General features: G+C 41.4%; 2 protein-coding genes across 2 annotated transcripts in view; one reads left to right on the top strand and one right to left on the bottom strand.

Moving 5' to 3' along the window:
* Positions 1–18,141, bottom strand: part of TMEM273 (transmembrane protein 273) — a 34,591-nt gene extending 16,450 nt beyond the window's left edge. The window contains exon 1 of the mRNA XM_068166227.1: positions 18,087–18,141. The gene's annotated coding sequence lies outside the window, so the exon portion shown is untranslated. The remainder of the gene's footprint in view (positions 1–18,086) is intronic.
* CUNH10orf71 (chromosome unknown C10orf71 homolog) overlaps positions 5,905–20,477 on the top strand; it is a 41,356-nt gene continuing 26,783 nt past the window's right edge. Inside the window, exon 1 of the mRNA XM_068166226.1 lies at positions 5,905–5,925. The gene's annotated coding sequence lies outside the window, so the exon portion shown is untranslated. The remainder of the gene's footprint in view (positions 5,926–20,477) is intronic.

Here is a 20,477-nt window from a genome sequence, read left to right as displayed (position 1 = left end):
CTGACTTCACACTACTGACTACATATACTTCACTATTCTCATTCACAGCATACCTCCAGTGAGGAAAAGCACTGATGAGAGTAAGCCAGGCTTAATAAAATCCTGCTTTGTAGTAGGTTTATTCTGATTCTTGACCAAACTAGGAAATGCAGTTTCAAGCAGAGTCATCATTATCAACCTTCCCTCTATTATCCACTTTCCACCATCCAGTTACATGGCAGGATATATATGTTTAATTAATTCTGCTTTTACCTTCGACCTGTAAATAGTGAGAGTAATGTCAGATTTATATGTTATATGAATAACAAGGATTTCTCAGGAGACCCTATCCTGGTGAAAGAGGCTAACTGTAATTTTCAGCTGTGAGTAATTGTATATAATATAATCCTAAATGATTTTTCTTCTGTAATTTCATTAGAGTTTAGAAATTTAATTAGATTTTGAATCACTCTGAAATAAAGTAGCAAAACACCCAGAGACTAAGAGCATTGGTTATTTTGTCCTCTGAGGCCAGATTTCTTGGTCTCAAATTGGCATGTGTTCATTAGGAGGAAGTTTGCAGAAGTTCTTGATATATTATTGTCTTTCAGAATGGACTCTGAATAGGTCTTTGGAGAGCATTAGAAGAGCAGACAATTATTATACAGACTCTTCTTGAGGTTTAAGATCATCTGCCTTGCATATACTTAATAAAAATATGCCTCTAAAGTTGTTTAAGAAACTGTGGAGATAGGAAAGATGCTCCTCCAGTGCCTCAGTGCTCTTCCTGGTTTATTAGCAACTCCAGTACCTGTGTATGATGATACAGAGAGGAGTTGTTCACTTTACTTTAATGACTAGGTAGGTTTATAGTTGTTTTTATTGTTACACATATGAACTGTCATGGTGGCTGTAATGAGAGGCACATTGGAATGCTGCTCCTTCTCTTCCATCTGAGATTCAAAATAAATCTGTCCTTCCAGCAAACTTTGATTCTCTGTGGAATTTGACCCATCTGCAAAAAATATGGAATCAAACTGCACTAAACAGGACAAAGTAAAGCAGAGTGTGGCACCATGTGATTGCATGAGGTGCCAGGGTAGTTGTGATGGGTACAAAAAGGTGAGCTCCTTAAAAAGATTCTGAGGGACTACATATGCAAGTGCTTGTTCCTTTTGTTGTTTGCTTTAACTTGTCTAACATATTTGCATTTCTGGAGATGCCTACATTTATACTTCTTAACTGAAAGAGAAGGAATTTGGGCATTTAGGAGTGCATTCTCCAAAGCCTTTACCCACATAGCAATGCCTCTTTTCTCACAGGGGTTAGTAGCTCAATTGTCCTAGTTGCAGAATTGTCTACATGGGTTTTTGAGAGTGGTGGGACTTGTTTGTTTCTTTGTTTTACCTTAAAGGGCAAAGTATGAATCAAAATGAGGAATTAAGTAGAAAAAACAAAATTCATCTTATGTTCAGCCATGCAGCAATATAAGGAATTGTAACAGATCTACAGACAACATTAGCTAAAGTATCTAACAAAAATGAGCAAGGAGAGAGAGAGGAAATGTTTTGAAATTAAGATTTTTGGCAGGACAAATTAGGTAAATAAATTTAAGAGGTTGTTTCAATGATGGCAATCCAGCCTATTTGGAAAGAAAGAAGAAACTCCAGTGCAAAGGGATACATGTCAGTCCCAAATTGAGTAGTCAAAAGAAAACCTTCAGGATAACTGAGATATTCCATTACTGACTGGCCTGTGTAACCATAGTTAACACCCTCTGAGCTGGCCACTGGAGGCAGACATGGAATGAATCCATGATCTCTTCTGGATCTGATCCAAGGGGTCATTTTCTTTGTTTCATTAACAGCCCTTGAAGAAAGATTGTCATCACATGCATCCAGTCCTCAGACTCAAATATATACATTCAGGGTGTGGCCAAGCAAGTCTTGTGGTCTGATTGAAAAAGATTCTTGGAAAAAGATTGGAAGCTTCTGTTCACTTGACTTGATGGATATTGATGGAGATTAGGTAACCTGGGGGTAGTGTGGTGTGCATGGACATGCTGCCTTCCATTAACGTGTCACATCATATCATAGAACAAACTGAAGAAAACGTGTTCAGGCTGGTTACTGCCAAAAATCAAGGTGCTTTTGCTGAGGGCATCCGGAACAAATGGAAACTATGCTTGAAAACTCCCAGCTGCTCTTACTTTGCTATTTTCTTCATCTCCTCCTCTGTCAAGACTTTGAGCTGCTGAGACAACTGGGAGGGATTCCACATCTCAGCAAGCAGTAGAATCACAGATGGCGGGTATGTTAACAAAGGGAAACATGCCTGCACCAGTTATTTAACACCTTCCTTCTCTGACATTAAGGAACACTGTGGAAACCCATTCAATGTTTTCAGTCTTGATTGTCTCTCCCCACACTCTGTCTTTGCTTCATTTTGAAGGAAATGGGTTTTTAAAATGTAGAGGTGCATTTTTGAAATGTGTTTTCTTGGTTTTATTTGTGGGATGATGGTTGGGTCCAGACTCAGTGAAGTGCAAGGAGGCAAAGGAAAAAGTCTTGGGATGTGTACTCAAGTCTTTCATGCAACATCAGGAAAGAAAATGCCAAAATAGTCCATGGCTCAGATAGGCAGTCTATTCATTTGCAGTGCATTCATTTGCAGATGTCCTATTCCAGATCTTGCTCTGTTCTTAGGTTTGTAAAACTGTGGTGTCCCTCACAAAAGTTACAACTTTTACTGGCCTTCATTTCTTCCATGTCAGTTGTGTTTGAATTATTCATCAAAATGGTCTGCAGCTATGTATCATTATTCCTTGCTTCCCAGTGGAGTTGTTGGTTTTGTTTGTTTGTTTGTTTTTTAATTATATTAAAAAAAAAAAAAATCAACAAAACCACAAAGAGTGTATTCTAACAGGGGCAATTTCTTCCACTGTGAAGAAAAGTGCCTGCTCATCACTTGGGAAAGTTGTGTATCTTTTGGGTTAACACTTAGCAATGAGCACATTATGTGCTGGGATGAAACACTGGCAGGCAGACATACATTTGGGTTGAAAAAAATAAGTCCTTTTGTGGCTAATCTGTGCACTTGAAAGGTGCATATTTGATATTTGCATACAATACAATACAGTAAAATTCATTCTAGATGGAGTTTCAGACTCCTGACATTGTGCTGTAGGCATGGTTTGGGATCCTCAGGAACCTACTGATTCTCTTTCCTGATGACAGAGTTGATAGATCAGACTTGAATACAGACATCAGGAGTCTTCACAGTTCCTCTTCTCCAATGTGTTTTTCCATACCAATAGCCTTTGGCTGGAGAACGTTGGCACCTACACACAGTGTAGCAGGGCTTTCAGTGAGGCAATCCTATAGTCAGAGTGGTAAGTTTTTATACTGGTCCTCTGTGTGTATGTTTGGTGAGGGGACAGAGATTCTTTAGAGCTAGACATGCTATAATCCATTGAAAATCTTCCACCTCCTGCTTTTGTTGTGTGTCTTTCTAGCATATTCCTTGTGTTGCTCACTGTTAAGTTCCTACAGGCTGGAATTCCAGGCAGCATGCAGAAAACATCATCAGTGGCAATGTTTTTTGCCATTTCCCTGTGCTTTAGACCAAAGGATTTAATTCCTGTCTGGTTTCAGCTGGAAATTTTGTAGGAGAGCTATCAATCCCCAGCTATCAATCCCATTTAGGCCTGCAGGTACATTCTTAGGATAACCTTTGCTGACCGTCAAACATTGTCCCCAGCCACACATGTATTTCTAAACCACAGCTCAGTCAAATAGTTTTACAGAAACTTGTCATCTTCTCTTAGACAACCACACTCTGATCTATATCCTGTTTTATACAATGTTTATGAAATGTGGAGACAAATTGCCTAGTTTATTTTGGTTAAAGAGACTCTTCCAGGCTTCTCATAAAATCACCAGCTGGTCTATCAGTTAGCTGATAGGAGTTTAGAAGTAGGAGGGATGTGTTCGTGCTTGAGACGACTGGGAAGTGTTTTAGTTAGCTAAGGAAATAGGAAAGAGGTCAGGATCCTGCTGTAGAAATAGTAGTCCATGAGTTACTGGGAATGGTGAGTGTGGGAACACAGGGAGCAAAAGTTTAAAAAGTCCAAAGAGCTGAGGTGACCAAGGGTTAGGCCTATGTTCCTCCAAAAGCAAGGTTGCAGATAATTGCCAACACAGATAGAGTTTCTGTTTAGTTTTGTGGCTTTTTTTTTTTTTTTATAAACAGAATCAGGTCACATTTCAGTAGCAACTTGAGAACAACTGATCTGACTTTTCTTTACCCCCCAAAAAGGATTATTTTTCCACTCTGGTATCTTTCAGAGGGCTAACATGTGGAAATTTTCTTTTTAAATTATGAAAACTTCACCAACTGGAAAAGGTCTTAACCTTCTCTCAAATTTAGTTGAAATTGTTCAGATACTTTTGAGAGGGCTGACGAACACACACAGACAGTGTGATCACATAAACTTTGTTGCTGTAGGGAAACATGCATAGAGAACCTGTGATCCCCTTTCACCTGCACGGTCTCTTGGAAATATCCTGCAATATTTTTGTCTCGGTTGTCTAAAGAGCATTTACACTGCCATATGGAGAGCTCATTGGGGTTTTTTTGACTGTGTGTTCTTCTTTATTGCAAGGATGGATTTCTTGTGTTGAGTAGAAAATAGCTATTACACTATGGAAAATTCAGTAGTCTAATTCTGCAGCTGATGCCTGAACAGATCTGTTACAAAGTCAGAGAACCAAATCTGGATTTTAATTTATTTATAAATTTAAAACCAATCCCAGAACACAGGCCTAGGTAACACTACCAAATAACATTCAAATAACCGTGTTGCAATAAGACAAGCTTCTGGGAAATGGTATTTTGTGCTACCATGTGAATTTTCAGGTATGACATGTTAATTCAGCCTGTTGCATATTTCCATGATAGTACAGATTTCAGTGGCACTAAAGGTACAAAGTCCTCCCTGTCCCATCTCAACCTACCTTAAAGAACACATCCTTAACTTATCTGAAATGGATAATAAATGGGATAAAATGAAGAAGGCAATTGTTCAATATATCTATTTCCATTATTCGGTGGGACTAACAGACCTTATTTATTACCTAGTCTCTGTGTCAAACACAGAACAAATTTACATTAATCATAGCAAATCTGCTCATATGTATCAGCAGGCCTTTTACCACTCTGTCCAACTCCATCAGAAAGCTAGGTTTGGCTAGGGAAGGAGGTGTCTGTTTTCCTTGCCTGGCTTTGGTCAGCTCCAGGCAAGAGTTAAGAATCTGCTCAAGGACAGAAGGGACCCTCTTCACAGAGAATGTGGATTTCAATACATTCAGCACCCTGTGGGAAAGTCTCACTACACTGCATTTCTCTCATTGCTCAATTTTGCCTAATGGAGCTACTGGAGGAGGAGATTCAGTAAGCTACAGTGGAGATACTGTTGCGTGTGGAAAGGTGCTAGAGAACTTGCGAGGCTCTGGGAGGAAGTAACAATCTCACAAAGGTGACTGGGGGAGAGTTTGGCTCTCCGAACAACAAATTTAGGACTTGGTGACTGTAAATGAAGGCTCCAGTACTCACTGGATTGTATTGTCTGCTCCTCTGATTATCAAGCTCTTTGTTGCTGGAAGGCTCTGTGTTGATAAAGTTCCTTTACTGAGGCAGTACTGCTGGAATTTTTCCTATGTAGGCTTTCATACGGCATGAACAAAACATCCCAGGCAGCCTGGCTTTGTCGTTGTTACACATTCTGATATGCTCAGCTGTGTCTTAAAATACCTTTGAAGAGTATGATGATAACTTAGAAGTTCCTAGCAGCCTCTGAAAATGGCTGGGTGTTTACTCTTTGAGGGTGGCATGTGTGGTGGTGGAGCAAAATGCAGTGCCCAGGAAAATTCAGAAGAAAAAGAAAGGGTAAAGTACATCCAGGTCCTATTCATACATCTCTTGTCTATCTGTACTCTATGTAAGCATGTTGGGTTTTGTTAGAGCGAAGCCACTGTGAATAATTTATATCAGTAACATGGGGTAAACACTTCCAAAGGCATTGTGGTTATTGGGAAAAAAAAAAGAAAAAAAAAAAGAAGCCTCTAAACTCCAAACACCAGACTCTGAAAATCTGAAACTCTAGTTATACTTTAGAGAAAGTTAAACTGTCAGAAATGTTGGAATAATTGCAAAGGCACAAAGTTTTCTTAGCCCTCTTTGGACAGAATGTAATTCTAATGCAAACTTGTGTTTGTTTTATGCAGATGATATTAAGAAAAAGAACTTAGAAAGTCAAATGCTAGCAAAGTAATGGCACTGCAGCCAAAACACAGTGTTTTGTTGTTGTTTTTCTAAGGCATGTGTTTATGTTAGAGTACCTATCTAATTTAAAGCAGGGGATGAAATGAGCAAGACAGGACATGTGGTGTGGTCAGTTCCTGTTTATTAGCTTTCCTTTCCTTGATGTGTTTGCCTTGTGTTTGTGCAGTGTCTTCAGCTGTTTGGGATATTAAGTGTTTTTAGAAGCACTATGGGTTTTGTTGGATCGTTGGTTTTGTTGCCTTTTTTTAAGGGGAAAAATAACAAGACGGCAAAATTGCCCACCTCTAATGGTTCTTTTTAATGGATCAATGAGACTTTGAAGGGAAGAAATGAAGGGAGGTGGTTGAGAGGATAAGTTGGAAAGGTTGACAGATTGCTTCCAGTTGTGTTAGTGGAGGTGATCTGATGCTCTGCTCTTGTCTGCATGTGTGTGTTGTCCTGTTTTAATTATGCTGGTGTCAGGAAAATGAAATAGGTCCTTTGAGTCCTACATAGGACAGGTTGTGCTTTTGGAGGTGGTGGGAGAACTGGGAGACATAATTTAACCATTTTTGCTAATACAGCCACAGAGACCATTTCTTTCCATGCAACAGCTGCAGTCTAGGGAGGCATTTGAATGAACAGCCTCATTGTTTTACAGAAGGAGGGCAGGACACACCAGGATTTACTCTCTCTCTTCTCCCCATATTGGTCCAGGAGAATCTACACTTGTTTTGAGATTCTGTTATTGTAAGCAAATCTTGAATGTGCATAAAAAGCAGAGCCACTTGAACAAACTATCCAGTTCTGCCTCAAAGTATGTGCCATTTATTGTCTTTCTAATGTGAGCTGATGTAGACTTAACTGCATCATGTTTTGGTGCTAATATTTGCCCTAACACTAGGCATAAATAAGCTGGGACTTCTCTTGAGATAAAGCAGATATTGCATCTTTAATTGAATATAATAGGCATAAACAAGCCAATTGCCCTGCTTTGGGATTAAAATTATGTGATTTTTCTCCTTTTACATTTAACAAACCCTGAAAAGCATTAGAAGTCATTAGGCAATCTTCATAAACAGCAAGTTAAAAATCAAATAACCATTTGTCATTCATTTCCATGCAGATTCCCCCAAATACTCTTTGGGGGAGGCTCAGGGGTGACCTCATTGCCCTCTACAACTACCTGAAAGGTGGTTGTAGCCAGAAAGGGGTTGGTCTCTTCTCCCAGGCAACCAGCACCAGAACAAGGGGACACAGTCTGAAGCTGCACCAGGGGAAGTTTAGGCTCGAGGTGAGGAGAAAGTTCTTCACAGAGAGAGTCATTAGTCATTGGAATGGGCTGTCCGGGGAGGTGGTGGAGTCACCATCGCTCAAGGTGTTCAAGAGGAGATTGGACATGGCACTTGGTGCCATGGTCTAGTCATGAGGTCTGTGGTGACAGGTTGGACTCGATGATCCTCGAGGTCTCTTCCAACCTTAGTGATACTGTGATACTGTGATACATGATCTGCCTGCAGAGACCATCATTTTACTCTTGTTCAAGGTGCTATGGAAAGCTGGAAGCTTTCAGCCCCTGACAGGGGCTTCTCAGAAATTTCAGTTCCTGTTCTGGCATGCCAAGCAGAATGAGTGGAGAGATGTTTATTGACAAATGATGAAGAAAGGCACCAAAATCCAAACTGAGATGCCTAAAATGAGAGGCTTAAATATGTTTCTAGTTACCTCCCTGCTTTCTTTAAGAACTTATGCATAGATTTAGATATGTTAACATTTGTTTTAGCTACTTCAACAGCATCTGCACTACATTAGAGATTCTAACCAGTGTTGTCTTTCTGACTGGTCAGGCCTGAGGTCTTTCCTGTAGAGGGAGTGTTAATGATGGGCAATTAGCAGAAACAGCATCTCAGTGTGTAGTCACTTTGCTAGTCAAATCATCACTATGTGTGACTGAATGACAGCCAAGGCATCCAACTTTGATGAAGTTACTAACGTCTGCCTGCATCACAACACAAATTAATCTTATGGGAAGGATTTGAAACAAGACTGCCTTTCCCTCTAAGTCCCTGAGACACCCAGATTCAGGTAGATGCCGTTCCCCTGCATTGTCTGGTTCTGTTGATCTTGCAGTCTTCTGCTTCCCTGCTTCCCCTCATACAAAGTACCTTGTGAACTAGATATATTTGAAGATGTCCATAAAAGCTTTATGTAGTGGATGGCAAATGCGATGCAGCCACTGGTCATAACTCATGTGGCGCTGAAGTGTTGTTCTGTGGAAATCAAGCCCTTGGCCACAAGTTTCTTGTCTTCTTTGCCACTTGTTTGTCACTATCCAGGGTTGCTGAAAGATGTTGATGTCTGGGGTGGAAGGAGCAAAACCAGCATGTGAAGTATTCAAAAGCTAACTTTGAACTATGTGAATTTGTGCTATGCAAGCTGCACCAGAAAAGGGAATGTAAGGTTACTGCAGTCACTCAAGCCTGGACAGATATTTGTCATTCCAAAACTATGCTGTTGAGGACTTTGAGGAAGCATATCAGGGAAGGGAAAATAGAAAGTGGAATGCAAATTCTCAGGATTGCAGTCTATTAAGAGGCAGAAGTACCATCATCACAAACTTGCCTACTTCCCGCCTACAGAAAATGTGGAAACAGTACAGATGACATTAGCTCAGGTGTCTTAGTGTGAATTTTGCAGGGTTTGTATAAATCTAGTCCAGTGTACATTCATGCGTCTAAATCTATCTGGGGCCTCCTGTGTTCAAGGGCAATCTTAAGTACATTTTTGCCTCATTTGGGCTCTTATTCCCTGTGGGATTGCTGTAACCTGAGCCTGCCTGTGGACAGCAAGTCTGTTCATGGGCTCAGTGAAGCAAGAGTTTGTGGGGTAAGGACTGAGGATGAGATAATTTCTCTGCAGGTGTTGGCCGCAAAAAGTCAGAACTGTCCCTCTTTAGTGATAAGTATCCTTAAATGCCACCATCCTCTCCTGGGATGACAGGGTGAGAGGCGTTCACAGAGGTGCCACTCCTCCAGCCATTGGGGATGTTTATGCCTGTAGCACACACTTCCAGGCCTGTCAGCCTTTCTGTAAAGCATTTCAGCTTGTGTTGTTGGAAACTTCTAAACAGATGGGATACATCATCTCTTCAGTGCCTGAGTGGAACTCTGTGCTTCCTGTGGCTGCCGGCACCAACTGGGGGTGTGCAACAAGTTTGGCAATATTGGAAGATGTGCAATATTCATTGTCCAACAGCCTCTCTGTGCCTCCCACCATGAAATGCTGCAGCAAAGGCATTTCTGTGGGAATTCACTGGCACAGATTCAGCAGACTGAATAACTGGATGTCATATTTGAAAATTAATTTTGCATCTCCAGTAATTTCTTTTTACTTTTACAGCATTTTTTCATGTTTTTCTTCTCTTTGGCTATCTAGGGAAGTCTATGCTTTGGCAACACCTGCCTGGAAATGCAGGCTGTGCTGGAGCTGATGTCTTGCTGACTTGTGTGGATAAATTCTCATCCCTTTGGGATCTTCAGTATTAATTGACCATTTTCTTTGGTTCTGAGCTCTTTCCCTGCCAACCCTTTCAGCTGTACTGTCTTGTAGCAGTGAATGCTGTAGAGGATTTTGTTCAAAATGTATTTCCCTGATGCCCAAAGATGGAGAAAATTAATAAAAAACTGACTCACCCTCTCCTATAACGGTGGGAGATTTCTCCCTTTAGAATGAGAAGGTCTCCAGTGATGTCCATGTTCAAATGATCTGACACTGTAAGGAAGGGAGGCAAGGACTCATTTCTTATCACATTTATTTGGCATTCAGTTATCTAACTGAAAAAGGAAAATTCTCATCTAAGCTACATGTGTATAGTTTAGCATGTCACTAGTTTAGTATCTTATTTTGTTTTCTCTGTTACTAAAGTATTTTTACATTTCTCATGTCATCAACAAGATCCTAGTCTGACAACATTAATAAAATTACAAGGTGTCTTCTTCTATGAGGACCCTCTTTTATGTTCAGCATTAAGAGTTCATTCTTTCAACCTTGCAACCTTTTTTGGGGTGAAATGCAAGCATTGTTGCCAGTAATTAGCATGGATAAACAGCAGCTTAATTGGGGCTGTAGTATTTACTTGAGGCTGCAAGGATACAAGACTTAAAGAGGCCAAATCTGGTTATTGTCCACTCCTGAAACAAATGCCTAAGGAAGAGATTGATACAGTTGTGTGTCACTGGGCTTCTATGTAGAGCTACGACAAGATTTTTGTTGCGATTGGGATGTAGGATGGCACAGGAAAGAAAAAGACCATATCAGAGGTGAGAAGAGTTAAATATCTATAGGAGGATGCTGATGTTTATAGAGAAGAGGCAGAGATATGTTTTCTGGGTATAGGAAAAATGGTATAACATGGTATGGCATGGTAAAGAAGAAAGGAAACACGAAATTGAGGTTCACGCTAAAATTACAGACTGTGTACTGCCATGGCCTAGATAGGCAAGGAGGGACTGAAGATGTAGATACATTTTGCAAAGCAGATTATGGGGCTCTTCAGATAAGTACATTACAGGTCAATTTTCAAATGACAAGTCAGACAAAGGTGTACCATTGCAGGAGGCAAGGCTGGAGCTGAAGGCTACAGTAGAGAGCACAGTAATGTTAGTCTGAACAGGAAAACCCAGGAAAAGGTTTTGGCTCATTCTGTAGAGCCACAAAACTCACACAGTGTTTTCCAAAGAAGGCCTGTAACAGTCAGGTACCTCTTGCAGTTGCAGCCCATGAACTGAGCATCCACATCCCCTTGGCTCTTCAGACTGTTCTCTGTCTATCCAGTGAACTCTGGCTATCCCTCTTGGTGTGATAAAAGAAACTGCTAAAACTCAAGGCTGCCAAGTGCTGTGCTGCCTCTATTCAAATCTCTAATGATCTCCTCCTTGTAGCTGTAGGTTTAATTAGTTTTCATTGCAATATTAATGATCCAAACAAACCATTTTAACTTTCCTGTTGCACAGCTGGAATCTTCTTATTTAGCATTCTACTCTATGAGAGAATCACTCCAACTTCCTTTCCCCTCCCCCATTTGTCCCATTAATATGCATTAAAATCACAATCTCATTGGCATAGAGTTTCAGACCTGCTATAAAACTCTAATAATTTCTAAAAATGGCAAGGTTGAACTAATGACAGAGCCTCATCCAAATAATACAAAGATAGATTTCTCCCAGAGTTTGATGGCAGTGATTTTTTTTTTAATTCTTTTTTTCAGACTTTCAGCATTTACAAATATTTGCTCATTCCTCTGAACACACATACACTCTCTCTTGAACTCTGTGATATTACAGAAAAAAAATGTCTAAACTGTTATTTTTCAGAAAAATGCCTTCCTTCTCTTTTTTTCTTTCCTTAGGAGAAGGGTAGGCTCTACCCTTCTCATCATAGAACTGAAGACTACACATCTTGTCCAGTTCTGGGCCCCTCAATTTAAGAAGGGTATTGAGACTCTTGAATGTGTCCAGAGAAGGGCAATGAGGCTGGTGAGAGGCCTTGAGCACAAGCCCTACGAGGAGAGGCTGAGGGAGCTGGGGTTGTTTAGCCTAGAGAAGAGAAGGCTCAGGGGAGACCTTATTGCTGTCTACAGCTACCTGAAGGGAGGTTGTAGCCAGGAGAGGGTTGGTCTCTTCTTCCAGGCAACCAGCACCAGAACAAGATGATACAGTCTCAAGCTGCACCAGGGGAAGTTTAGGCTCGAGCTGAGGAGAAAGTTCTTCACAGAGAGAGTCATTAGCCATTGGAATGGGCTGCCCAGGGAGGTGGTGGAGCCACTGTCCCTGGAGGTGTTCAAGAGGGGATTGGACATGGTACTTGGTGCCATGGTTTAGTAGTCGTGAGGTGACAGGTTGGACTTGATGATCTTTGAGGTCTTTTCCAACCTTATTGATTCTGTGATTCTATGATCTCATGATCTCAGAGTCTTCTACTGCAATGGTATAAGTGCATCTCATAATTCCCTTTTAAATCTCTAATAATGAAGACAGAGCTTCTGGACTCATTGTGATACAAGTAGACAGAAATCATGGGAATATTGGAGTAGCAAGGAAGTTCCAGGGTCTCTTGCACAATCACATCCTCAGAGCTGGTCTCTTGCTAACATTAGATCTAGTGAATTTTGGCTTTGTCTTGTCCAGAAATTAATATTTCCTAGGAGCCTGAGGAGCTGTGCTCTGCAGATAAGGTGGTAGCAGCTGGATAGAAGAGTTTGCTTTTTGTTTGTCATACTGCACAAGCAGCAGTCAAGATATAAACTCTGAAAGTGCCAAGGAAATTTAGAGCCACTTGCAAAATAGTAATTTTCTTTGGCACTTACTCCCCTAAGTGCTCACTGTGTTTTTGAAAATAGGAGCTCGAGCATGAAGACAAAGGGATGAGGCTTTATTGCCTGCAGGATCTAAGTTCAAGAGAGCAGTAAGTCTGCAGAGTTTTAAGTAGTATAACTTTGGGCTCAGACTGAGGTCTGAATTCCTACAGTGTATGGGTTAACACATATCACTACTTACTTATTATCTTCTCTGGTCTGCCAACAGAATGATGTGTGGTTTCTCCCTAACCCAGTTCCATCAGAAACTGGCGAGTCCATCAGGGTTGGTGAATCCAAAGGGAGCAGTAAGACTGGAGTGGGGTAGATGGAGCAGTAAGGTTAAGTCAGAAAACTGCTGGGTACTAACCTCCTGACTGGCTTGGCAGCAACCAGCACAGCATGTGTAATTGCAGCTTTAGTGACCTGCTTTGCTCTTTTTTCAGTCAGCCCCTTAGTCAAAATAGTGATGTCAAGCTAGAATCAAAGCAAGTATACCAAGGTGAGGATCTGTTTTTACAAAATTGCTTTCTAAATTGATTCAGATTGGTGGTCAAACTGTGTGCATGGCTTCTTTCAGTGACAGAAGAACGATTTTTACCTCTTTTTATTCCTAGTAGCTCTACAGAGCTGAATCACCTGATCAGGGAACAGGGTCATGTCTCTCCATAGCTGGGCATTTCCACTAAAACTGAGCCAGCTTTTGATAACAAAATTGTAATTGTCAATGATGTTTCAATTAAGAGCCTTGAGTGAGTTTTTGCTCCCAGGCTAAATCACATGGCACTTAAACTAATGTTATTTTTTCTCTTACCAGAGCACACATTTCATTGCTGGTGGGACTGACAGCATCTTTTAAACACACCAGGTTTCAGGATGCTTCATATTATTTCTATTTAAACTTTTTATTCTGCAGCTGTGAACATGAACTTATGTGCTTCTGAGGGACTAAGTTCTAACTGCCTTACGTAGAAACCACATCATTGCACTGCTCTCTTTTTAAATGAAGGAACAATTTCTTGTGCTCAAAGAAACATAATGACTGATATGTTTTAGGGATACAATGGTATGTCTGAATTAAACACTGAGGCTTTTAACTTCCAGTCGACACATCAGAGCCAGCAACATTGTCTTAGGTGCAGGCACACTGAAAGAGAAAACCTTAGGTGCCTACCTGCGATTTCAGCAAGGGCATTTCCAAAGACGGATGGTACTGCAGGAGCATTCATAGTTGTTTATGAATAATTAATAATTATATTAAAGGTATGGGGTTGGCTGGGCAGGCTGCTTGTTCTGGATCTGAAATCTTGTCTCAAAATCTTTAGCCATTTGGCTTGTGATTGAAAGTTGTGTGGCTCATTGCAGGGAAAGACTTGAAGCTGCCTATTGTTCCAAGAGCTAATGGAGACATTAAAAATGTAGCAGCTTACTGAGGAGAAAGCAAGATGGGCGGGGAACAAGTGTTACTAGCATATGCCTTAACTGATTGTAAGTTGTCTCCATGTATTCATGAATGATGGCTGACCTCTACCCTGCTAGGGCACATATGTGCATGTCCATCATGGCAACACTCTCTGAACTTACTCCATCAGAGGCCCTTGGGAACATAACCCCTGTATCTGTCACCAAATATAGCTCTGCTGGTCTGCAGTATAAGGCAGTGGGGAGAGCTGCTGGACTGAGCCTTTTGGTAACTGTGCTGCAGTGATATCCATTGAGATCTCTATGCCTGGTTGGTGACCACCTTCACTTAGAAGTAAATGTCTGCATTTTGTTAAAGAAAAACGTTCCTCTGAAAAGCTTTCTGACTTTTAAAAGCTCTTCAGTGCCAGGTCAGCAGAGCAAGTGAAACCTGCAAGTGGCAGTGCTTACTGCACTTGCACTGTATGAATGTATGCAGCCATACATGTGGACAAGGAGGCGTGTTCCAAGCAGGGGGATGGGAATAATTCCTGGAGCTGCCCCTGACTTAGCACTAGAGCTTTGACCTGAGCCAAATCACTAACTAGGAATCGTTTCAAATTTAGTTCCTGTGAAAATAAGACCAGTAACCCCTCTGCCTCAGTGCTCTTTTTTTCAATCCCTCTGTAAAACAAGACTGAATAACAGCTCACAAGGGCAGGGTCATGCTCTTGTATTTAAAGTACATCAGGATCCTGGGAGAACAGTCCCTTATTAGAGGAATAATGGATACAAATAATAATCACAATTGTGTTATTGCTGTGAAATTGCAAAGATTTGCTCTACTTCACTTGGCTACAACTTTGTTTGTCCTGTAGATTACAACAAAGAACAAATCATCCTCTTTAAGTGTTTTTGAATGTGGAGGGAGAAAATGACATATTGCTATCTTTTAAACTAAAATTAAAACTTTAACTCTAAGGTGTGTGTAATAAAATGCCACTTTAATTCTCTAGTGTGCCATGCAGGCTTCTTCTGGTAATTTATTCTCTTTTCTTTTTGTGCTTCATGTAATATTCTGAAGTTATTAATGTGGCAATATATTTGACCACAAAAACCTGCCTTCTGGCATTAAGACTGAATTAACTCACCAAATGGAAGGCATTTCTGACTTCAAGGCAAACAGATCATGTTTGAGATAAAATTATTAGCAAACATGACAAGTATGGAAAAACTTCTAGTGGAAGGTTTTCCCGGGTGTCTTGCCACAGTGTGTGGGCTTAGGTCTCAGGAGCCTCTGGGAATTCAGCTCTCAGTAGTGTGACTCTGTGGTACAGACATCTGTGAACACCACCATCTGAATTGCTGCAGCCCCTGGGAAACAGCTGCTTAGTGCAGCTGATTCACCCTGAACAGCACTGCCACTGCTGTGAGGGTGAATTCTGCCTTCCACTGCCAGAGTGAGAGCTCTCAGTGACAGGCTGAGATCCCTATAACCCACTCTCCAGTGCATCACACACTACCGAAATTCTCTTGCACTTCAGCCTTTAAATTATTTGAATGCAACCTGTCTTAGCTGGGTAAACTGAAACCCAGCAGCAGCAAATGGAAAGGCTCCTGTCCCAGACAGGAGCAGTTCCATGGTCCTAGACAGCTGAAGCACCTCCTGTCCCAGAAAGGAGCATCTCTATGCTCCCAGACAGGAGCTGCTCATTTCTGGGACCATGGAACTGCTCCTGTCCGGGACCATTGAACTAGCTGCTCCTGTCTAGAACAGAATGATCCCAGACAGGAGCAGCGCCATGGAGGAAGAAAGGAATAGCTACTGTGCATGCCAGACTTCAAGAGAGGTTCTCCTAGCCCTCTACTCTGCCCTGGTGAGGCTGCGTCTGGAATATTGTGTCCAATTCTGCCACCTTCAGTTCAAGAAGGACATCATGGATCTCTTGAAAGAGACCAACACAGAGCCATTAGGGTCAAGGGAGTGGATCATTTTCCTTATGAGGAAAGGCTGAGGGAGCTGGGTCTCTTCAGCTTGGAGAAGAGGAGACTGAGGGGTGACCTCATTAATGGTTTAAAATATGTAAAGTGTGTGTCAGGAGGATGGAGCCAGGCTCTTCTCTGTGATATCCCATGATAGGACAAGGGGCGATGGGTGAAAGCTGGAGTATAGGACATTCCATGTGAACATAAGGGAAAACTTTTTCACTGTGAGGGTGACAGAACACTGGAAAAAGTTGCCCAGAGAGGTTGTGGAGTCGTCTTCTTTGGAGACATTGAAAATCTGCCTCTGTGTGTTACTGTGTGACTTACTCTAGGTGATCCTGCTCTGAGACGGGTGCTAGACTAGATGATCTTTGGAGGTCCCTTACAACCCCTAAAATTCTGTGATTCTGTGACTAAGATGTGGAGCTAGAAATATCTGATTTGATCTTGCACCTATGGTACAAGTGATCAAAGGCTAACAGAGTGCTGCACCTTGTAGTAATTGTATCATCAAGCTCTGAAATCAGAAATGCCAGCCTAGGTTGGAGATACCTGCAAATCATTTTCCCCACCTAACTCATTCCGTTATCTCTGTGCTTGGGTATTTTGTAGGATGCATCAGTGATACCATCTATACTCAATGCAAATTAATAGGCACAAGTTCAGTGCTCCCTGTCTGTGAGGCTTTAGCAATGAGTGCAAAATTCATTGGATAAAGAGACATTTTTTTGTTAGTGGTAGCTGCTAGGATTAATATCAGACATGGGGAATGGGAGTAGTTAAGGAGATAGTGGACAAGCTAAATCAAGTGGTGTATTCCACACATGTATCAGGACCTACTGAGGCTTCAGATCTGCTGTGGATGCAGCATAAACTCATGGGGTAGCATGGAGATGCTGTCTTGGCAAAGAGCTAAAAAGAGCAGGGTTTTCCAAGATGCTTTGCAGAAGTGTGTTGCTGTGATGGCTTTAACGGCTCTCTCTCTGTGTGCTGGTAGGCTAGACTTATACCTCCAAAGTGTCTGCTTTACACTCAGCTGTTAGAAAGGCAAACAAAAGACTGGGAAAGTGGTCAAGAATATTGTATAACTGTGCAAATTTGTTCTGTATACTGGCTGTGGTAATTGTCCTCACTTCAGAAAGGTCAATAGGAGTAGATTAGAGAAGATAGAGAGTAGAGGTCTGGAGAAGTGTGTAAGAACAATTTCCATAAGAAATGATCCAATAGTAGGGTTTTTTTCAGCGTAGATAATTGATAGGAATGTTAGGAGGTTTTAACTTTTTTTTTTTTTACCATTTCTACGATCTGGGAACTACAGACTGCACAATGAATACCAGTGGAAAAATAATTCTGGCCACAGTCAGACACAGGATATTTTTTCTGATGTTCTTTGCAAGACACTGAATAATAGGATTTGTGTGAGGGGAGGGGGTGTATGATGATCATCCAGCACAAAGAGAAGTCAAACAAGTTCCCAAAGGACCTCCCTGAATCTTTGTCTTTGAATAATCTGCTGAGGCACACCCGGACAGAAGCCAGATTGCTATGAAGAATCATAGAAGGCTGAATCACGATACCTGCATCCATCTGGATTTGGTGGCCTGTCCTGTTGCGTGGACAGTGCAGTCTCTAGAGTGCTACAAAAACCTGATTATTTGATAAAGGTTGCATCAACAGTTTCTATCCTGGCATTTTTACTAGGCAGCAGATGTCTAGCTCTAAGTGGTCAAGGATTCTTGTCTTTTGTAGTATGAATCAAGGGCTTTTAACTAATAGCATTTCTCAAAAGCCTAATTGCTACTGGCCACTTCTCATGGGTACTGATTTTCCACTCTCCTCTCATGTCTCACTAGTCAGATATCACACCTGAGCTTCCTGACACTTGGCACAAGTTAAAGAGAGGTCAGTTAGTGTTGTCTTTGCCAGTGGCTAGACAGAGGCAGGTTGCACTGGCCTAGGTCTTTGCTGGACTTCTGTAGAATAATGAGGTATAGTTAAGGCAGTTTTTTTCATTTAGTGAATGAAAACTTGAACTGCAATTACTCACCCTTCTCACTGCTTCCAGACAGAAAGCTGATGAAACTGGGCCAAGCCACTGCCACCCTCTCCTCTGCCCTTGTAACTCAGCATACTGAGGGCATGCTCTTTTTCCAGGGCTGTCAAATGAACAGTGAAAGAAGCAGCTTAAAGGCTCGTTTTACGGGAAAGCAACAACTGTCTTTTTACGCATAGGCAGTGTTTGCTTGTCACTCCTGTCAGCAGCATGGGCTCCACCCTAAAGTCCTTTAGGCACCTGATTATGTAGGAAGGGGAGCTGTGTTGTCATGCTGCAACAGCCATGGCTCTAATGGGCTATGCAGTGAGGGAAGAAGGGTTAGATGTCCATCCTGATGATATCATTGCCAGCAGTGCTCTGCACACCTCACTCATGCAGGGCACACTGCTGCAGCCTTGCCGTTTCACACAGTTCTCCTCCCAGCCAGTGTGGGGAAAGGAGGACATCAGCACAGGCAGATTTCCTCTATGAAAATGACAGGGTACGTATCTCTTCAGTTCATCTTTCTGGGTGAAGTGCTCTTTCCTGACTGATTTTGAAACTAAATACAACGCCCTTTGCTTACGTGAGTTTGCTGCAGGCAAGAGGTACCTCCCTGTTTCAATCAAATTTGCCAGCAGTTTCAGTGTTCACCTTCTCTCTTTCTTTTTTTTAGCCTAGCTCTGAAGTCTTGTTGCTTTGCAGTAGTCAAGAATGGCACTCATCTCTGAAAGCAAAAGCTTACGCAAAAGGCAACCCAAGGTGGATGGTGCTTGCCCAGCATTGAGAGCACAGCAGGACTGCTCACAGAGCTTGCCAGTCAGTGACAGCTTTCTGTGGCTTGCTTAGGAATGTTGAAATGAAGGGACTCAGAAGAGAATGTTTGTCATTTAGGTGCCTTTGATCTCATCACATAAAATCTTAATCTACTCATATTTCCTACTGGAAAATTCTCAAAGACTCAACAGAAATAGCACCAGAACCACAACATTTAGATGAAAACAAATTACTTCGGTTTGTAGTTGTTCCTAGTTTTCCCTTTATTTTTTTCCTCAGTTTTAGGGCTTTCCCAGTATCCCCATTCCCTTTATAACTCCTTTTGTGCAAATTTTGTATTTTCTTGCTCTGAAGATCTCAGTCGTTACTGGCTTTCATTCACCTTTCTGAGGGTCAGAGTTCTGCCACCTCTCCTGAGCTGTTCCAACACTCAGTGCCTAGAGTAAGCCAGTCAGGAAAGCTTCCTGTGTCCCTTTCTTCTTGTGGGAAGAAAGGCATTTCAAACCTACCTAAGGTGTCTGCTAACCTCCACTGTTGAGAAAAGGAGGCTAGATGGCCAATTTCACCTTGTAAAAGGCCAGCACTGGGTGTGATGGATTCCATCCACTGGAACTCATCTCCTTGCTCATACAGGATACTTTGCACTAAAACTTTTCTTTCTCTCACATCACGGACTGTGAACCATTCGTGCATTCAAATGCTGGAAAAAGTATTCTTGAGTATTCCTGTCCTGTGAGGGTAAATGGTTGCATTTCTGTCCCTCTCGATAATAATATCTTCTATTTATAGAGCTTCAAAGTTTCCCAAAAAACCACCTTTGGGATGCAACATACCAACTCTGAGTGCATAGCAACCCTAGACAACAACTTAAGACAGATGAATGTATCCAGTTGAAGCTGAAGATTGGATTTCATTTGGCAGAAGATAATTGCAAAAGTTATTAATTATTATTGTTGTTGTTTATACGGCTCTAGACTCAAGAGCAATAGACACTTTTTAAATACTACCAGTAGTTAGATAAAAGCACAAAAGCATTATGATCATGCCATAGTAATTTGCAGAAGGCAGAATGTGCTAATAAAAATCCTCCCTTGGAGGTTTTCCCATCTAGGACTCAGCATAAGCTGATGAATAATAGTCCATAATGCTGGAAGAGGAGAGAGATGAATTCTCTTCCTGACTTTTCTATAGGTTCCCAGTGTCACCTTGAGCATATAGTTTAGTTGCTCAGAATCTAACAATATCTCTATGCAGCATGTTGTAGATATTTAACTAAAGATGAGATCTGGAAATCATTCCAATAGGAAGTGATATGAATCTCTGTGTGGTTTGCAGCGTGATTTTATTCAAATTGACAGTTGTTGGGGTTTCTTGTGCACTATATTGTGTGCAAACACTTCTGTTGAAATCACTGAGATATTTGTATGGGTTATATTATGGATTTACTTAGAGCCTTGATTCTGTAAACATGTTTACTTTTGTTCTCAAGAGAAAGGCCCCTGATCTCTGTGGGAAGATAATTAAGCAATGCATGTTTGCAGGATTACAGTTTTCACCAGTAATAATGTTACTGTTTGTCTTTTGTTTATCTTTTTGCCTACAATGCCTTTGTAAAGTTTAAAGGAA

Source organism: Melanerpes formicivorus, unplaced genomic scaffold, assembly GCF_026170545.1.
Source record: "Melanerpes formicivorus ecotype bairdi unplaced genomic scaffold, bMelFor1.0.p_v2 SCAF_98, whole genome shotgun sequence".
Lineage (NCBI taxonomy): Eukaryota > Metazoa > Chordata > Aves > Piciformes > Picidae > Melanerpes > Melanerpes formicivorus.
Note: the sequence above shows the minus strand (reverse complement) of the source record. Positions and strands in the feature narration are given on the sequence as shown.